The 13,005-nt window shown below is 46.4% G+C and overlaps 1 long non-coding RNA gene across 4 annotated transcripts in view; it reads left to right on the top strand.

Annotated features, from left to right (window-relative positions):
- The first annotated feature begins 256 nt into the window (after window positions 1-256).
- The window catches only part of LOC102547111 (uncharacterized), an 87,551-nt gene continuing 74,802 nt past the window's right edge, over window positions 257-13,005 (top strand). Inside the window, exons 1-2 of one of the 4 annotated variants that reach the window (XR_015671645.1) lie at window positions 257-951; window positions 1,657-1,761. This is a non-coding gene — a long non-coding RNA (uncharacterized LOC102547111). The remainder of the gene's footprint in view (window positions 952-1,656; window positions 1,762-13,005) is intronic. The other 3 variants (XR_015671648.1, XR_015671647.1, XR_015671646.1) reach the window with 3 other exon arrangements.

Raw genomic sequence — 13,005 nt, 5'->3', positions numbered from 1 at the left:
TCGGATAACTTTAACAAGAACAGTCTGGTATTAGAGAAGTCTAACAAGTGATTTTTAATAAGAAGTTTTCAAGTGGAAAGAAAACAGAGCCTCTTGCGATTTTCTGGGTTGCGAAGTTGGCTTCCTCTTCCTCCCCACTTGTCCTTTCTTTGGGTTTACAGCCTCAGCAGGCGAAGTTGTCCTGTCCGGATGGACCAGTGCAGATGGGAGCTTTAATTGGTTCTACAGCGAGGCCCGGAAATACACTCTGTGGTCTAGCAACTCCCTGTGTCAGGTGATGGGGGCGGGGGTGGGGGGATCAGCTATCCATTACAGAAAAGTGTAAGAACTGGCAGGGGCTTTGTGTGGTGAGAAACTGCCTTCTCAAGAGGCAGAGAACTCTGTCAGTTTCTCCTTCTAGATAGAGAAGGGCCTAACTGTAGTATTTTGTCTGAAAGAAAATGAAACCCAAGAAAGTCACTGAAACAAGTCTCAAGCTCTGGGCACAGAAGCTCCGGGCGACCTAAAGTAGATGCAGAAACTCCAACCGCGGACTTGACGGACTTGACAGACTTGACGGACCTGACGGACCTAAGGGACCCGACGGACCCGACGGACCCAACGGACTTGACGGACCTGACGTGGGTGCTGAACGTTGGTTCCCACCCAGAAGATGGTGGGAACCTGTGGGTACCTCGTTCTCGACGTGGTCAGACAAGATTCCTTCCTAAACACAGTGAGCCACAGTTCCATGAGAAATCCTTAAGGAATATATCTAGGGAGGAAAACATCGAGATTTAGTTTCCGTGTGGATGAGTCTTATGGAACAACCTCGTGTAGGTGAAGATGAAGCTAGACCCAGACTGGAGCAGAAATTCAAGCTGAGAGTATCTGGAACCATAGAAGTAACCATAGAGTAAGGAGCCATACGTGGTCAAGGGCTGACACTTTACCCCACGGAAGCTGAAGCAGGTGATTATCTTTCAGGGATAACTCATGGGTCACGGTGGTACAGGGACAAAAACATGTCTTACTGTTTCTGATCTACTACCCACCGTTCTTTCTCCTGGGATATTACTGATGGTTTGGTAAATAACTAAGAGTTTGGGTCCTTGTTAAAAGGAAGCATGGATCTTGGGAGAGCTTCTGAAGTGACGTCTTAGTCTGAGTGGCAGTTACACAGCTGTCACCATTGTCACTTGACAACTGGACTTTTCTATACATACAATATAGTTCAAGTATAGAGTTAAACATAAGGAGTTGGTGCAAAGGCTCAGCAGCTAAGAGTATATATTACTTTTGCGGAGGACCTGGGTTCTGTTCCCAGCTTCCACAAAGATGTTAACAGCCATCTACAGCTCAGTTCCAGAAGATCCAGCGCCCTCTTATGGGCTTATCAGGTACTACACACGTTTGTGCACAGATATCCGTGCAGGAAAACACCCATATACATAAAATACATTTTAATAAATAAATCTTTTTTTAAGTTATAAAAGAAGCACAATGATTGCCACCAGTTATATATTTCTTTTAACTGACCCTCTTTTGATCAATAATTTATTATAGGAAAACGAATAAGTAAATCATAAGAATGACTGGTTATACCTTGTTTTTAATGACAGTCTTCCGAGCTTTATGTATTTTTCAGCCAAGAAATAATTCTTTTCACTCCTGCAGGTGGAGACAAAGCTGTATCATTCAATCTTAGACCCTTTGTTAAGAAATGCCTACTTCTTGAATGGAACTAAATATTGCCTTTGACAAGATCCTGGTTACCACAAGGTCAGTTTGATGACGTTACTTAAGAAATGTAGTAAGTGAAGACAGTGTTTTAAAATTCTTTCACTTTCTTCTTCTCTCCCTGTTAAATTCCTAGGGTGACAACCTGTGACTACCGTTTTTAAAAGATGCTGAAGTTGGCAGCTTTCATGTGTGTAATCAGAACAGGACAAAACCTAGACTATAGGCCAGTTCAGCCAGACGGTCCTCCTTGTAAAAGTCTCCAACCCAAGCAGGTGGCCCTGTACCAGCCAAGAGCCTAGAACCTGTTGCATTTTTTAATCCCAGGACATGCCAATATCACTTGTCTATTGGCTTGCTTCATTTGTAAGCTGGGAGTAGTCACATACAGTTGTGAAACAAGTTTGACAGATATGCCTGACTTCTGGCTTTACCAAGAGGGTTTTCCGTTACTTTGGGTGAAGCCATTTTGGAAAAATTAGAAACAAAGCCAAAGCTGTACTTACAAACTTTGGGCTCAAGAAAGTGTGGGCAGGGAGGCAAGCATGAGGTAGTGTGGCTAGACCTAGGGTCAACTCAATCTAGACACAGTATGGATCATTCCAGGTAGGGGGGCTGATGTCAAGAAAGTGTATGAGATTTCAGTGCTGGCCAGGGTGTCACCACCACCTCAGTCGGCTGAGGGCATCTGTCCACGTAACTCAGGAGAGTCCTATAAGCCGGTCCCTGGCCCAATCTGCCCGCACTGAGCCTCAGGTGCAGACATAGCTTGTGGGTAACTGCAGAACTGGGTTTTGAGTGCTCTCTAAAGGCCTTTGTGGTGAGGGAGCTTTTTATGAAGTAGGCCTTTTAAATTGGGCCTTTTAAATTGAGTGGAAAGCCAGGCACCACACAGGACATGGGGGAGACACCACTGACTCTGGCCCCTTCCTCTTTCTTCTCTTCTTACCTACCATGTGCTGGTGAGCCTAGCTATACCGCGTGCGCATCCCCACTGTTAAGTTTCAAACCCAGGACGAGCAGCTGAGATGGCTGTTTAGCATATCAAGCCAGACCTGGCCTCTAGGTTCCCCAGCTCAGTGCCTACCCATTACAGGGTATGACTGGCACACCCTGCCTTCCGCCCTGAATTCTCCAGACCAGGAGCTGCGCTGCCCTTCCTCAAGAGGCTCTTCCCTACAAAATCCAGACGTTTCTCTACTTTGGTACCTCCTGACCCTCACCACAAAGGCCCTTTGAGAGCACTCAAAACTCAGTTCTGGGCAAGATGTGTCTGCATCTGAGACTTGGTACAAGCAGATTTGACCAGGGACCGGCTTATAGGACTCTCCCGAGTCACGTGGACAGATGTACTCAGCAGACTGAGGTGGTGGTGACACCCTGGCCAGCACTGAGGTCTCGTACACTTTCTTACCTCCTGACTGCTGTACTTGGCTCCCACGCCTCCTTTCCCCTCCCCATCTCCCCACATGGTTCAGGGTCATGACCACTCTGTACTTCCCAGATGTGTCTGTCACTGGCTATGCTCTCCTACTTATCTATAATAAACCTTCTCCTCCACTATACCCAGGAGCAGTCGTGTCCTGTCCTTTCCTTCCTTTCCCTTCCCTTCCCTTCCTTTCCCTTCCCTTCCTTTCTCTTCCCTTCCTTTCCCTTCCCTTCCCTTCCCTTTCCTTTTTTCTTTTCCTTTTTCATTCACTCACCATAGTCGGTGACTTTCTCACAGGACAGAAAGCAATGATGATCAGCCACTGACCGAATCTCTGAAGCCATGAGCCAGATCCAAATTAGACATCTTTAAAGTAAATCCGTTCCGTCATTGCCTGTGGTGGAATGGTGACTGACCGAGAGCTCATCCCCGGTTATTGTGGGGACTACAGCTGACAATATGAGCTGGGAGCCTTTGGGAACTTCTGAAGACGCAGGCAAGAGAAAGCCTAGGATGCTGTTAAGCCATTAAGTCTCGAGCATTCCAGTGGGAGCCCAGAGAACTGATACTGAGCTGCTCTGAGGGTCCTCTGCTCCTGGTCCGTGCCACTCACTCAGAGTCCTCTGCTACCTCTGCCAGGGGAGTACAGATGGACGCCATCTGTCCAGCACCAGGCTCTCTGTCTCACCCTCACAGACCTGCATGGTGCACAGCATGGAGATACGTGAAGATGGAAAGAGACACAAGTCCTTCTGGATTAGACACAGGCTCTTTTATTTTATGTTAGGCGTGGGAAGCCGTCTGAGGGTGGAGGTGTGGCTCCAGATGAATATGGGTCAGAGACCTAAGCTGGTGATCTCTCTAGAGGATGGCATCCGGATGGATGAAACCCTCTGTCTTTTAAAACAGGTCCCTTCAGTGCTTTGTGTCAGAGTACAGGCCTCTGTTGCTTGATCAGCAGGGTCCTCTGAAAGCTTCCTTGTGATCTGTCTTCTTTTCTCCCCATCCTATGGGCTTTTTTGGACTTTGTAACCTTGTAATTATCCAAGCTCTGTTTCCTGAGCTTTAGGCACAGCTAGGTTTAAGTTTGGAGGAGGCCCTGTTTATTACAATCAGTGACAATCACTGATTTCTGTTTTCAATGTAGAGCTTCTAACCCAGAATGACCAAAGTGTTTCCTCCCTTAGCCCACTGCACAGAGTTCTGCCATGGGAAAATCTGGTGCCTCCAGGCTCACACTCACAAACCCATCTGGAGCTTTTCCTGATGCCCCACTGTGTTCCTTGTACAGCTGTCCACCCTACTGAAAACATACTTTCATTCCCCATGGCTTTGCACACCTTTGTGTCCTCTTTCTCTTTCTTGTACACGTGACCTAAACCATATGCCATGAACCTCAAGACACTCATTTTGCCTTGGAGGGAAAATGTAGTTTCAGTTATTCAGATTTAGGTTTCCGAGTAAGTATTTTATGAGTATTAATGTACACACGAAGGTGGACTTTAGAGTATTAGATTCAGTGTTAGTTATGAGAACTTTTACTTTTAGGTGAAATTTTTATTTATTATACAGTAAGCTGCAGAGCCGCAGAGCCGTAGCAGGCAGAGAGCATTCGTCAGCCAGCCCCAAGCACCATCTGAGGCCCTCTGTCTTCTGAAGCAGGCCCTTCGATGCTGGCCAGACAGTACAGGCACCTTGTCACTAGGCCAGCAGACTCCTCTGAAACCTTCCTTATGACCTAGCTTACTTCTTCCCATACTATTTCTTTTTTTTTTTTCTGATAGATTTTCAGGACTCTGTAATCTTTTAACGACCTGAGATCTGTTTCTTGAACTTCAGGCTTGTTCAGTTTAAGTTTGGAGGGGGCCCTGTTCGTTTTGAGCCAGTAAAAGCCCAGCTGTGAAGACAAACCCTCGAGAGAGGCAAAGGTGACAGCTACAGCGTCAGCCTCTCCAGGGTGTCGATTCTCAGCGGCTGACTTGGGTTCTGGCTTCTCCTCCTTTAGTTCCCTCTTACCTTTGCTGCTCTCGTTTCTCGCTCCCTGTACCACGCATCTGTTTCGAGTTTTACCACTGCGATAAGAGTGTTTTATGCTGGCTTCTCTGAATTAAATAGAAAGTGCCGAGAGAAGTGTGGACAGTAATGGCCATGCCCAGTCCACACAGTGAGGGTGGGAGTGAGGCCTGCTGGAAACCGCACTAGAGTCCCTCCTTGTGTACCCTCCTTGGCACACACTGGCAAAGAACTTGACCGTATTCTGTCAGTGCTCGGTAAGGCTGAATGTCATGGTGGAAAGAAAAAATCAGGATAGTAGAAAATCCAGGCCACACATGCACATTGATGCTAGCTGCTTTTAGTCAGAGAGGTAGTAAAAAGCAAAAAGGAAGCAGCCAAGGGGAAGATCTGAAAACGGTACAGTTTACCCCAAAAAGAAAGACATGTAACATTCCAGGCTAGTGTCACAGAACACAGCCATGACAGGCTCTCAAAGGCCTAAAAAAATTAAACCCACTTAAAATATTTTAGTTTGACAGTCTCTGGGTGACTTGCACACACAAGGAAACCTTCGGAACTGCTTCTTTACGATTCACTTCCCTCTAGTTAGGAATGCAGAACCTCATCTAGACGTGGTCTAGGGGCTCTGGTGCAACCCTAACCACTGACAGCCCTTCCTAGTGTTCATGGGATGCCGACTTTATAAGCACAGGTATGGGGGGCACGGGGCTGCCAGTGAACCACAGGGCAAAATCTGCAAGTAGCTCTGACAGGGAGATGTGAGAGTGAAGCCAAGGCTTCATGGCGGACCTCAGGCACTTACACACACCAGGATCATGGAACGATGCCAGAGGAAGCTGTAGCCACCCCCACCCCCCAGAGGTATGCGCAGGGAGACTGTACCCAGCAAGTCCACAAAGGCTGTGCTTCCAAAGCCCTTTGGAGCTCACTACTTGCTTTCCTGTACTCAGCATGATGGATGTGAAACAATATTCTTCAGTGTTTCCTCTGTGGCGGTGTTTACTTTCTTTGGTCTACACCTCTATTCCCCACCTCTGGAAATGGAGACGTTTAATTTGTGTTGTAGGGGAAGTTCATAACCTGCTCCATTAATTTTTTACAGGGGCCAAGAGCTAAGGATTTTCTTTGTTCCCCGAGGAGACCTTGCACTCAGACTTTTGACAGTGTTGGAACGGTTAAGACTCTAGGTACGTTTAGAGATGGACTGGTTTGAAGACAAACTTTCGAGAGGGGCAGAAGCTAAGGAGATGCCGTTGAGTATCTCCCTGTTTGCCTGCTGAAGACATAATTACCACATGGTGGTGCTTGGAAACCATAAGCCTTTAAGTTGTGCCTAGTAGAAGGAGCCGAGTGCCTCTGGAGAGAGTCTAGGGGCCTCGGCCGCTTCCTCTGTTTGTCACCTGCTTCTATCATAGTGTGCTATGGGATGTGACCAAACGCCCAGAGCAAGAACGCTACAGAACCACGCATGGAAGCCTCTGGAAATACCAGCTAGAATAAGCCCCTCCTCCTTCCTGCAAGTTCGTTTATACTCAGGTATTTGTGACAGAGACCACAGACAGACAGAAGAGCTATGTGTGTCTGTGGCGCTTCTATCAATAAAGGTGGAGGAAAATCCAACAGTGAGGTAGAGTAGCCCAATGCCACCGTGAAAGACAAGATGACCAAGGAGCACCAGGTCCATCCAAATGGTTTATACAAAGATTATCTCTGCACCAGATGCCATGAGTATGGGATGCAGCAGGGCGCTCACAGGGAGTTCCTACTCTAGAAAGAGGAGGCTTTTTAGTGGAAGGCGTTAGTCTCTCAAGAGGGAATGAATAATCTGCACAGGCAATGTCTGGACCCCCACAGGGAGATTCCCAAGCCCTTGCTCCCTTCAATTCAAAGTTAAGGAAACCTGTTCGGATGAAGATAAGGCCCTTAGTAAAGACCCAAGGATAAGAGGGAAGGTTGAGGGCTGTCCAATTAAGTTCCTTAAGAGGATAGAACTGGGGTCTCAGAATTGGCTCCACCCCACAGGCATCTGTCGAGGGGAGCTGGTGGCTCAGGAGCCCCCAGTGTATAAGTTCCCCTCAAGGACACTCTGGTGTTTGTGGCTGTGCCTAAGAGCAAAAGTCGATGTCGACATGTAGAACTCTGGCCCATTCACTTGCAGGAACTCCCGAGTGAATGTTACCTGGTGGACGGGTGAGCTGAACTTGATGCACTGCACAGACTAAGCTGGGATTGGAGAGAAGCCTGGCCGAGGGCTGGCGGCATTGTTAGTGACCAAGTGCAACCGCTTCAGCCTGTGACTCTGGCATGGCCATCAGAGGAGTCTCTGAGCCGTGTATCTTTGATGAGAGCATGGGTGCCATGCAGCACTGAAGGTAACTGAAGGGGCCCTTCCAAGGCTCTGGCCCAACAGTAAGGTTGGAAAGATTGACTTAAGAGTCTAGGAAACATCTGGGCGTTGTCAGGATATGCAGCAGCACTTAAGCTGGTCCTACAGAACAAAAGAGCCTATACTCTTAGGCTCTTTTCATATTTTAATTATTCACTGTTTTATTAATACAAGAGGAGATTTTAGCACCACTAAACTTCATGCAATGTTTTCTTCCCTCGTTATTTACAGAAATCATTCCAATTAAAGATCAAAGCACACAAAAAGAAAAGCTTCTCGAATCAAAGCAGGGTTAGGGGTAGGTAGACGATGTCGGACTTTGTGGTTTGTTCAGCCTAGAGGAATGAAGGAAACGATATTTCAAAGTGAAGACTGAAGGGCAGAGCTCATCACCGAGGGACAGAAATATGATATATTGTACAGTGAGGAGGAGGATGCTGGTGAGGTGTGGTCAGGATAGAGCCTAACTGTGCCTCAGCCATATACATCTCCAGTCAGGAAATCCTGCATTGTGACAGCAGGAAGCTCAAGAGCACAGGGAGGTTCCAGGCCTCAGACAAACTTCTCAGGGGTGCGAGGGGCAGGGGGTGGGGACTGAGCAAAGGAAGCTCTGTGTATTCCAGTGAGAAGAAGGGAGGAAATTAGTTACCCAAAACAACTAGGCCCAGAGGCCCGGCTGCAGGGGAAAAAGCCCCCATATCCCACGAGATTTCAGGAAGCTGGTCCAGCCCTATGCAACAGCATGAATAAGGAGAGGAAGGAATGAGAAGGCAGATAAAGAGGTTTGCCGCAGCCCAAACCAGGCCGGCTTAAATACATCTGGCATGAAGCGGAAGAAGCATGAGGAGGACTGGGAAAAGGCATGTGGCTCTGCACAATAGTGGGGCCCCCTGGAGTGGGTGGGGAGTAGGGAGTAGGTCCAGGGCTTAGACGACCCCATCCCACTAGGACGAGAGGGAGCAGATGATCCGTTCACAATGAGCCTGCAGCATTCAACTGTGCAACAGTGGAAGTGAGAGTGGCTTCTGAAAGGGCTCTCAGAAAGACCCACCCCACCAGGTCGATTCTGTGGAAGCCTGCTGACTCAAGGACCCCACATTCTGGAGGTGACACTGGACTTTACCCACGGCAATACTATCCACTCTTTGTTGGAATCAAGCAGAAGCGTTTACTAGTTAATGAATTTCTATAACGCCTGTGAGATTCTAGGATGCAGGCACATAGAGAAGATTGGTTGAATCCAGAGTTTACCTGCTGCAGCCCTTAAGAAACCATCTTATTAAGAAGGCACTTAACGTTATTCATCATGATGCGAACCCTATCAGATCGTTTACTGGAAAGTATTCTGAGAAATTTACAGATGGGAAATGGCAGGCACCACAAGTCTGTTGGGTCTCTGCCCATTCTTTTCAAAGGTAGGAAATGTGCCTTTTCTTTGTGATATTGGCTCACCACGCTGTGAACCGGAGTGAGTAGACTGGGTCAGAGGTGAAGGGAGCAGAGCAAGCAAAAGTGTGTGGGTGATTACTGCACTCGGGCCTCGTTCCAGGCAAGGTGGTCAGCTTGATCTCAGCACAGTACTCTCTCGCCGTCTGCCAAGAGGATGAGGTTAATTGGATTGGCAGATGTGGGAGGAACTGATGTTAGCAGATCATTTAACCAAATGCTTTAGCGTCTAACTGGATTCTCTGTCAAGTGGTGTGCCTCTATGTGTGCATGCAATGCTCACAGCAAGCTACAAGGATTAGCCCATCTTACAGAAGAGAAACCCCCAAGTAATTTTGCTTTAGGGTACAGAGGCATTAAGACACACAGTAAGATGTATAGCAAACGCCTGATTTACTTCCCCGCTCTACACTTTAAAATATATTTACTGAAGGTCATTCATCCATGTGCATATATTGATTTAAAGATGAGAGTACTAGTCAGGAGGTAAGCTTCCTGCGGAGTTCCTAGTGTGTAGGAGGGAACTGGAGAGAAAGTACATTCATGTGGACTCTTCTCCAAGTGCCAGCTACATCCAGTCTTTTCTCCCCACACAACGGCCCTTCTAAAAACCATACAGACTGAAAATCTTACTTTCTGCCTCTACCCCGTTCCCTTCAGATGGCCCTCGGTAAAACTTTATTTCAGTTCTCTCTGTGAATACTCAGGAATGTGAACCCTTTGAAGCAGGAAATCCCACCATTGGGAAAATTGTTTTTGAATGTTGATGTGTGCTCCTGTTTGGGCCACCCCTGGCTGCCTCTGCTGTTATCATCATTGTAGTCATCATCAATGTCGTCGTCGTCGTCATCATCATCATCATCATCTTGTGACCTGAGCAGGACCTGTGCTTCTGGGGCTATTCCAGAGATAGGAAGTGATGATGATGTCTTGGAAACCTCTGGTCAGAAGCTTGGCTTATATAGAGTGTGGCCAGATGGCTTTGTCATCTGCCTTATCCACAAGTCTCCATTTGATAGAAATGCTGTGAAGCATAAGCCAAAAGGAAATTCAGATTAACTCTTCAGATAGTCAACACACACACACACACACACACACACACACACACAGAGAGAGAGAGAGACAGAGAGACAGAGAGACAGAGAGACAGAGAGACAGAGAGATACAGACACAGACAGAGACAGACAAAGAGACAGAGACAGAGACACAGAGAGACACAGGGAGAGACAGAGAGAGACAGACACAGAGACAGAGAGAGACAGAGAAAGACAGAGAGAGAATATGCAGGGATACTGTGAAAGTTAAGGGAATAGATGTGCACTCAGTACTGAATGGTGTCTGGCAACATTACATGTTAGCTGTTATTGTCACTGATGTTTTTATGTGTTGCTTTCTGAAGATTTTGCTATAAATAATTAAAGGATACCTGGTCTAAAATAAGTCTCAAAGTTCCATTTACCGAACAGTTTTTCCTTTGTTGTTCTTTTCTCTTACATCTTCATTCTCTTTGTCCCTACCAAGTTAGTTACTTCTGTCAGCAAAGATACTCTCTCTCTCTCTTTTTTTTTTTGTTGTTGTTCTTTTTTTTCGGAGCTGGGGATCGAACCCAGGGCCTTGCGCTTCCTAGGCAAGCGCTCTACTACTGAGCTAAATCCCCCAGCAAAGATACTCTCATGCAGAGGGCAATTAAAGTGTCCACACTCATGGTCGCTGATTTTAAAATGTGAAACTATGAACAGGTAATACCATGTGCACTATCAAATACTCAAGGACACCAGAGAATGGATGGCAAAAGCAAGGCATTTGAAGTAAGCGGTGAAGGGAGCCAGAGCGGCCTGTGAAATATCTTTGTGCGCATGTTCTGAATGAACAGGACTGATAGGAGAATGCTGGGGTATTTTTGAGAACCACAGTCTTTCTTGGCTCTTGGTGGACTTAACTTGGATGTGGGAGAGCTAAGCTCCCAGCAATCTGACTAAATCAATGCTAACCTGAGTGAGTGGCTTTTGGATACCTGTCTCCTGGATTTGAAGAATGAAATTCACGGAACACAGTGGGCGAGTTTTAGGAAGAAGTATCTTATTGTAAAGATCTTAAAAGAAAGAAGAAAGACAGAGCTCCAGTACATAAGAGGGGTCTCGGACCTGGGTATCATTAAAGGATGACTGTCTTAGACTTGACAAAGCTTTACCTGATGAAGAAATGGAGTCACCATGAGCTGGTCTGTCCAGTTCCTACTGTCGGTGTCCAGGCCTTCACTATGGTTCCCAGGAGCGAGGTTCCCAAGGAAGGAAGAAAGACATGAAAAAGTCATCCTGTCCTCCTGGCATCTCTGGTCTCCGTAAGTATGAAGCTACCAACCTGGGCCCAAGAATGTTTCTGGACTTCAGTTAACAGGAAAAACTATTTCAGTCTCTTTTACCATAAAGCTCCCTACACAATTTTTATCTCCTCTTCCTATCAATAAGCAGAAGGGGCAGAGCGACCATTTACAAAGAAGTAATGGCAATATCCACTCAAATGAAAATTGACATCTGTTTCGTTTCCTACCGTCCTACCACAACGTCTCTTGATCCTTATGTTTCTGCTTCGGGCTATTGACTGTGAGAAATCTTTGACCTGAAGATTTAAAATTCACAGTGATGGGGTGGGGTCAGAATGCTCATTTGTTAGAGATGTAAGTACCTTGCACATCACTTTAAATTTACACTGCAATCTTTCTCTACCTCCTTGTGGCATCCTTAAGGTAGTCAGTTTTGTGTGGGAGAGTGAAGGGAACAGAAATTGTAAGAGAGTTGTGTGGAAGGGGATCAATGCTGTGTTTCAGAATAGGAATTTTTTTATCTTGTTTTTCCTTTGGAGCTAAGGACCAAACCCAGGGACTTGAACTTGCTAAGCAAGTGCTGTACCACCGAGCTAAATCCCCAACTCCAGGAATTTTCTTAATATTTAGGGTTGTGTGTACATGTGATGAGTTATTGAATCCCTACTACTCTTTGTAACTCAACTAATTATTCAGCTGCCTAATCTCATTAACGGATTATTTCTGCAGAAGTGGCTTATTTGTATGATTCCTTTCAGTCTTTGTGGTGTGTGTGTGTGTGTGTGTGTGTGTGTGTGTGTGTAGCGCACGTGCTACAGACTGAACCTGTGCATGCCAGGCAAATGCTCTATCACTGAGTCACATCTCCAGCTTTTCTTTTTCAGTCTTAAATGTGCACTTCCTGAAGCTACCAAGAGTATTTGTTCTTGCAAACTCGAATAAGAGACTATAGACTCTTATCCCTCCAAGGCCCAAACACTGGAGAACACTGTTTTGATTTTTCTTTTAGGTCCATAACCAGTCTCTCCTGGAAACATGATTTTTACTTCCTTTTCTATTCAGCTGCTCTGTAAAACTATTCCTGTTCTCTTGGTTTTGCCACAGATAGGGCTTGCACAGCTGTTCCTTCTCTCTGTTTTCTTACTCTGCCATGTTTTCCACAATGCAACGCTAGCAAAATTCTACATAACCTCTGTGAAAGGATTAGAGGGTATGCATGTGGAAAGTTTTCATTTTAAAAATCTTTTCTCTCTTAAAATCTTTGTAGTTAAAAATGGAGATTTTTTATGGTTGGTTGGGTTGGTATAGCTTTCAATCATAGGGAAAGGTTGAAGTTACAACAAAAGATCTGGAAGATCCATTTTGAAGAGAATGGTTTAAAACAGAGAGAAAATGAAGAGGGTAGGAAGGGGAAGGGAGGAAAGGGAAGGGGAGGGGAGTGGAGAGGAGGAGAGTGGAGAGGAGGGGAGGGAAGAGGAAAGAAGGGAAAGGAAGGGAAGGAAAGGGAAGAGAGAAGAGGGGAGGGAGGGGAGGGGAAAGGAGAGGAGAGGAGAGGAGAGGAGAGGAGAGGAGAGGAGAGGAGAGGAGAGGAGAGGAGAGGAGAGGAGGCAAGGTTCGTCCACTTGGTCATCAGTGAGTCTCTCTAAGAACAGTTGAAGCATACCTGACAGCGGACATTGGGTCTGA

The sequence above is a fragment of the Rattus norvegicus genome, chromosome 2, assembly GCF_021556685.1.
Source record: "Rattus norvegicus strain SHRSP/BbbUtx chromosome 2, alternate assembly SHRSP_T2T, whole genome shotgun sequence".
In the NCBI taxonomy this organism is placed as follows: Eukaryota; Metazoa; Chordata; class Mammalia; order Rodentia; family Muridae; genus Rattus; species Rattus norvegicus.
Note: the sequence above shows the minus strand (reverse complement) of the source record. Positions and strands in the feature narration are given on the sequence as shown.